The 7,795-nt window shown below is 34.5% G+C and overlaps 1 long non-coding RNA gene across 1 annotated transcript in view; it reads left to right on the forward strand.

The window, feature by feature from the left end:
- The window catches only part of LOC129051531 (uncharacterized), a 35,206-nt gene extending 29,829 nt beyond the window's left edge, over positions 1-5,377 (forward strand). The window contains exons 3-4 of the long non-coding RNA XR_008515887.1: positions 1,702-1,767; positions 5,042-5,377. This is a non-coding gene — a long non-coding RNA (uncharacterized LOC129051531). The remainder of the gene's footprint in view (positions 1-1,701; positions 1,768-5,041) is intronic.
- The last annotated feature ends 2,418 nt before the right edge of the window (positions 5,378-7,795 follow it).

Genomic DNA, 7,795 nt, shown 5'->3' on the forward strand with positions numbered 1-7,795 from the left:
AGCTTTTGTGGAAAAGTTTATTTCAAAAAATGTAATATTTTCTTTCCAATTTTTGAGGGAATAAAATGTGTTTCCATTTTAGCAAAGAAATTTTTAGGCTAGTCAGCTGGCAGTATTTGATCTGAAGCACATCAGTTCAATTTTTTCCCTAGATTATTATAATCCAAAGTAAATAGATTTAGGGTGTACTGTTACCACCACTGATGTTTCACTGTAATGTAACTTGTTGTTAGTGAATTTACTCTGAACACCAGACTTGGGATTTGCCCATAGAATTGATAAAACATGACAGAGCAAGTCACCCTCACTATTGTTCTCACTGATCTTTAATGCTAATCTGAGGGGTCTCTCTCTCTCTTTGAATTTTATTCCTAAGTCTAGTAACAACTAGAAAAAAAAGTAGACTACTAAAAGTAGTCTCTCCCTCTGGAGAGAAGAGAGATGTTCAGTCTGGATGCTCACCTGACACTGGCCTCTGTGCAGACACCAATAACTACTTTGTCAATTATAGTCAACAGAAACTGCTGACCTTCATAAATAATAGAACATTTAATTTAAAAGAAATATAGTTTCTATTATCCTTTGCCTGCTCCTAGTTACTTTTTGATTCAACTATATAAATATATCAATTTCTTGATGAAGATTCATGTTTTCTGATATCTAACATGGAAGTTTGGGACCAAGGGGCCAAATTTGTGTGGAAAAATTTATTCAAATATTATTGAGAGTGGATAATAGAATAAAAGGATATCAGTTTTATCTGAAATATTCAGAGAAGACCATTGGCTAAGCTGAAATTTGAAATGGGTTTTGGAGGAAGGAAAGAAGTTTTCTCAGAGATAGAAAGTCATCTCATGTATAAATTCTGCTATAGCCCAAATCAATATGTAATAAATACAAGATGAACTTAACAGACAATATTTAATATATCACAATCTGGATTAGAGAGTTCAGAAGAGACATTTTAGATAAACTTGAGAGGGCAGCGGAGATTAGATTGCAGAAGCTTTTGAACTGCAGACATAAGAATTTGAGAATTATTGTTTAGTGTGAGTAATTTTATAAGCAAGAAGACAACATCTTTAAAGAGGCTTTTTAATAATATTATACTGGTGACATTTATGCAGGATGAATTGATAGGAAGGGAGAACAAGAATGGCACAGCTCTTCAGAACTTTTCAAATTTTCAAGTATGAAGAAATAAGTTCTAAAGGTAGCATTTACAAGAAACAACTGTAAACAATAATTCAAAGATACTAGTTAAATTTTATCATGACTTTACTGGGAATAAAATAAATAATAGAATTTAATATAATTTTAAGGTATTAAACTTGGAAGACTATGGACTTAGTATTTTACTTAATGATTGTAAGAAATGAGAAGATTGTTTAAACATATTAGGGTTGAATTAGTCACAAGAAATAAAACTTAAAATTTCCTAAAGAAATATATCATTAGAATTTAAACAAGTGGTACTAATGATAACAAGATGAGAAAGTATGACATATTTCTTAGGGATGAAAAAGGGATGAATATGCTGCAGACAAAGAAATAAGAGAGAAAAGTTACCACAACACTGATCAATTTTTTTCCTCCAGGATACTAAAATACTTTGTGCATTCATAGTCAACCTAGGGTTTTTGTTCTTGTTTTTTTCACGGTCTTGCATACGAACTCATATATACTTATAATTCCTCACAGATTATGACCTCCAGAAGAATGAAGAAAATACAAGGACATTCTTAGCAATGAATGAGGTAATATGAGGTGAGTAAATAATCTGAAGAATTGAGAACATTAATTCAAAGTAAAGAAATGACTATGTCAAGTAGCATGTGTTATAAATTACTTACACAGGAAAACATAGTAAGGCCAAGGAAGAAATATCCCATGACACAAGATGTTCTCATTGTCATGTGTTATTTGCCTGATTTATTTTAGAAAACGATATCTAAATGTGTTCTCTTAATAGCAATTAATAAAAAAAAAAAAGTCACTTTCTAGTCCTTCCCACATACCCCCTACATATTCAAGCCACCAGTGGTGCGATGAGGCATTCTCTCCTTCAAATCTCTTGAACTTCTCTTCCAACACCAGCTGGAGAAAGAGGCTCTCATTTTGAAAGGCCCCTGTGATTAGATTGCAACCATTTGAATAGTCTCTTTTGATTAACTCAAAACTGACTAGCAGCCGTTACTACATCTGAATAACAAATTCTTTTTATTCACCTTTAGGAGAAATGCAAAACTGGTTTCCAGAAATCTCATAAGGAGTGGATGATATGGCACCAATAGCAAACATGTTAACAGATAATTAATCTCCCCAACAAAACCCCAACTGACAAATGAAAGTGTTTCAGTTTTCTATTCCTGTATAACAAATTACCACAAACTTTGCAGCTTAAAACAATATCTGTTTTTTAGTCTCAGAGTTTTCTAGGTCAGAAATCCATTCTGGCTTGACTAGTTTCTCTGCATAGGATCTCTCATAAGCCTGAAATCAAGGTGTCAGCCAGAGTAAGAATCTGCTGTAAAGTTCACTCTGATTGTTGGCAGGATCCAGTCGCTTGTGGCTATAGGCCCCAAGAACCTATTGCCTTATTGGCTGTCAGCTGGGGGCCTGTCTCAGTCTCCAGAGTCACTTTCTAGTCCTTCCCACATACCCGCTACATATTCAAGCCACCAGTGGTGCAATGAGGCATTCTCATCCTTCAAATCTCTTGAACTTCTCTTCCAACACCAGCTGGAGAAAGAGGCTCTCATTTTGAAGGGCCCCTGTGATTAGATTGCAACCATTTGAATAGTCTTTTTTGATTAACTCAAAACTGACTAGTAGCCGTAACTACATCTGAAAAACACCTTTTTGCCCTACAACATAACACAATTACAGTCCCAGAGATTATAAAGAGAAACATTAGAGGGGCCATTTCGGAATTCTGCCTACCACATGGAATGTTTGTTTTACTTTTATAATATAATTTAAAATTTTTCAAGATCTCACAAATGTAATTTTTTTTCATATTTCTTAGAATTTTCTATTTATAGTCAGCCCATTGGCTTTACTAACTCCATTTTTTCTCAGATATTAATTTTGTTAAGTTCAGTGTCTCACTTTCATAGTGATTTGCTATAACTCAAAAATGTGCTGCTGTGAGGGCCTAGAAGGGATGGAGGCAGTGCTTGTTTTCTGGCTGTTGGTGGGCTTTCCCTCAAGGTAGTTAGCAATTTCTTGGAGCATTCCGCTATGATTCAGTCTCAAAGACAAAATTAAACAGCCAGTAAATCTTTGAGACCCTATCACAGAGCATGCATTTTTGTAAGAGATGTATTGAGATAGAAAAAGATGTAAAGATGTGTAAGACATGATTATTTGCTTTTAAGGGGCTTATAATTTTGACATGGAAGTGACAGTAAATAGTGAGTTTACTCAATAAATATATATCCAATTTATTTTAATTGTCAGCTAATGTGGTACTTAGATAAAAACAATCAATATGAACACAATCTCTGCTCTAACAAAGGTTAAAAAACTGGTAGATGATTCATAAAAATAAAGAAGCATTTATAATTAGGCATGAGAAGTACCACAATGGGTAGAGAGTAGCTGGCTGTAGGAGGCATTGTAGGTCAAAACACTCTGGAAGGGGTAGGGATGTAGGTGGCCATGAAACAAGTGCCTTCCTAGTCTGAGATCTGAAAAACCAAACAACAAAAGACTTATTCTGATAAATTACTCCCTGGTGTTTTAAGGAGAGATGTTTCTCTGTGATTTGAAGTCTCACCTCTGTATCTATATCGGTTTCTTTGGTTCTGGCCTTGGTCATATTCTGAGAATCACAGTATTCAGGCAGATTAGTTAACTCTCATATGAGAATATAGTTTCTATCACAATTTGTTATGTGGCAAGGCCATGCTGATATACACAATAATTGCTTTTTAATAATAGTGTTTCCTATATGACAAGTGAATCTCTGAAGGCTTTTAATAAATAATTAAGTACATGGGAGGAACTATATGCTAAGTTTTGTGTAACTATATAAATGTGTTTCCTTTTATTTAACCATATAAATATTTGGCACATTTGAAAATTTTAAAAGATAAAAGCATAAGGGAAAATTTACCTTTGAAACTTAAGTCAGCCAAGAAATTATAATTCATTGATTAGTGCATTTGCTTCATCTTCAATTTCTAAGGAAAACAAAAATTTTGGACTTAGTTTAGAAGTCCCCAAGAGTATGTCAATACTTCCCAAAAGAATCAGATTACAACCTAACTACATGGCTGAAAAATAAAATCACAATTCCTTAGTAATCTAAGGGAGGAAATACTTATACAGACGAATTCCATTAAGTAAAGGTTTTATTTCCTTATTGAATCTGAGCTGTATTTAACCAAGGCCTGAACCAACAATTTTCTATTGTAGGTTTTTTAAAAAAAAAAAAAAAATGCTCCCCCAAATGGCTTTCTGTTTCTCAGTACATTCAAAATCATTGAAGTTTCGAATCTCAACTAAGACAGTATTTTCACACGCTAATTCAAGTGGAAGGCTGAAAGAATACACCATATAACTGAAACAAAAACAACTCTAAGTTAACATAAATAATCAGCTTGAGTTCTCTGTATATTAAGAAAAGAAGAAAAAGGAAGAGGAGTAGATGAATCTTTTTGTCTTTAATCTTTGTTTGTAGAGATAAAAGACACTTTTAGGTAATCCAATACCCTGATCAGAGTGTGATGAACAGTCAGAGTATCTCTTGATTATCTTTTAATGCCAAGTAAAACTTTGCTTTCTGTCATCTACCCTAAAGGTATACTGGAAAGAATTACAAGAATGCTCCTGAATGAACATATGGTCAAATTAAGTCTACAACAGAAATGGATTAGATACTGAGCTTTACACAATAAATTGCAGGTTTAACTGTCTGAAGCAATATAGTACCTATGGCCTTATTTTAAGACACTTATATTTATAGAATCAATTCAAATAGGACATTATCTAAGATATCTTTTTTGTTTGTTTGTTTGTTTCTTTTTTGAGACAGAGTCTCACTCTGTACCCCAGGTGCAGTGGCACAATCTCGGTTCACTGCAAGCTCTGCCTCCCGGGTTCGCGCCATTCTCCTGCCGCAGCCTCCTGAGTAGCTGGGACTACAGGCGCCCGCCACCACGCCCGGCTAATTTTTTGTATTTTTAGTAGAGATGGGGTTTCATCGTGTTAGCCAGGATGGTCTTGATCTGCTGACCTCGTGATCTGCCCACCTCAGCCTCCCAAAGTGCTGGGATTACAGGCGTGAGCCACTGCACCCGGCCAATATCTTTTAAAATGAAGTAATTGCAAAAATAAACTGCACATGTTTTCAAGATTTTATTTAACTGGGAAAAAAGGTATTGAATGTTCTTAGCGGTTTCTTTTTTTCACATATGAGGAATATTTGTGGTTAAGTAGGTATCAAATTCAGAAACAAAAGACCATGGCTCTTCACAAGATGATTATCTCTCAAAAGGACCAAATAATTTTTATTCACAAATAAAAATACAAGATACCATTACAAAAATATAAATTTTAAATTACATAGTACCTTGGTTGGGTTTATTTCACTGTATTTCATCTATCTTAAGCCATTAATTGTGAGAAGCACCATTATTCTACCATACATGGCATTATTAAAGAAAAAAAATGCTACTAATTAAACGACTCAGTGTTTTAACAATAGTCACACTTGATGCATGAACCAGTCACACTTCTAACCTATTCTGAGATTTTGGCAACTGCTCCTGCTCTGAGATCCACTATGGTGGGCAATATTCCACTATCAATCTCAACAACAAAAATTATACAGCTTCTTGAGGGCATTCTTCCTTTGGAGAGCTTATAAATACTCCATTGTTGCTTTGCAGGAAAATAAAAAAAAATTACAGTCATTTCTCTAATGATGAATATTAGTTTCACAAATATCAAATTTACCTCCCATTGATCTCTTTCCATACCATCCTGCATATACAATTTTCATGTAATGTCAAACCATGGCGTAATCCTTTAAAGATATTTTAAATGGCAATCATACACTCACCTTCATTAAGCCATTCCCGCAATACTGACCACTCCTTCTCCAGTCATTTTCTAACATCATTCAATGGCCAAGAAAGGTCTCAAAAAGTTGCAGCAGTGTGTTATCTACTCCAAGGGCACAATATATGCAAGGTTTAAATTTCACTTCTGTATCGGTTTTCTATTTCTGCTATAACAAATGTCAAAGACTTAATGGCTTAAACAACAAACATTTATTATTACATACTTCTGGAAGTGAGAAGTCTCAACGGACTAGAATTTAAGCATCTATAGGTTCTAGATGATTCATTTTCTTGCTTTTCCTATCCTCTAGAGGCTGTCTATATTCCTTGGCTAATGGCCCATTCTTGACATCATTCTGACATCTGCATCCACCTTCAGAGTCTGCTGCTTTGACTATACTTCTGTTGTCATCTTCACATCACCTTCTCTGACTCCACCCTTGCTCTTATGAGGATCCCTATGATTACACTGGACCCACCAAGATAACCCAATATAATCTCCACACCCAACATTTTAAATTTAATCATATCTGCAAAATCTCTTCCACTGTGTAAGGTAACACATTCATGGATTCTAGGGATTAGGACGTAGACATCTTTAGGTGGCCATTATTCTATTTATCACAATTTCCTATTCAATTTCCTATCAAATGTTTGAAGTAATATTAAAAACAACACAAAAATATGCCAATATAAAAATACAAAATATAAATTCTAGAAATTTGAGTATAATTCCCACCATATCAACAAATCATCAATGTGAAAAAAGTACAAATATCTAATACCTTTGCATTAAAACTAAAGATGTTTTCATGTCCCAAAGAATTAAAGTCCAAAAATCGAATTACCTTTCCTTTGTGAATTCAAGTTAAATTAAATGAAAATTAAAAATTATCTTATTCAACTTCTTAATTTTCTCAGCTTCAGCTAGAGAGTCATGATGCTCATGCAGAATCAATTCTTCCTCAGCTGTAGCACCTCAGCTGGGGCTGGCTGTCACCTCAATCAACAGTTTCCACAGGAATTCAGAAAGTATATTGCTTCAACAATACTCTTCTATGTAATCCCATACCTTGATTTTTTTGTTGGGAGAAGGGGCGGTGAAAGGGCCAAATTTTAAGGATGTATAGTTTGTATGTAGTAAAATTTACCTATTTTAGGCACTCAGTTCTTAAATTTTAATACAAGTATATGATCAAGTAATCTGGACAAAACCCAATTCTGCCATGTATTTTGACTTTCTATTATAAACTCACACACATTAAGGGGATGTTATGTCTTCCTGGAGAATTGACCCCATTATCATTATATAACGCTCTTTTTTATCACTTGTTCTGAAGCCTCTTTTCTCTGAAAATAATGCACAGCTTTTTGTTGGATTAGTGTCTGTATGCTCTATCTTTCTTCACCAAGGTCAAATTGAAATAGCTTTTACTCTAAGGCTGCCACATGGCTGATAGAGCCACAAACTGACATTTGTTCTTCTTAGAACTTACAACTGGTTAAGACTACAAAAGGCTTCTGTGCCTTTGCTTAAGTCTGAATGGCACAAGCTCCTGGCTGTGAAAAATTAGGAGACAAGAATACTTGCTCCTTGCAGACAGCTTCTCCCTAGAGAAAATCCCTTTCCTTTCCCTAATTGCCTACAATCAAAGTGGCCAAGGTACAGTCATGTAAATCGCAGCCCAAAGAAACTCTCCTCCGCAGTTGAATCTTTTTTTAAA

This window comes from Pongo abelii, chromosome 17 (genome assembly GCF_028885655.2).
Source record: "Pongo abelii isolate AG06213 chromosome 17, NHGRI_mPonAbe1-v2.0_pri, whole genome shotgun sequence".
Lineage (NCBI taxonomy): Eukaryota > Metazoa > Chordata > Mammalia > Primates > Hominidae > Pongo > Pongo abelii.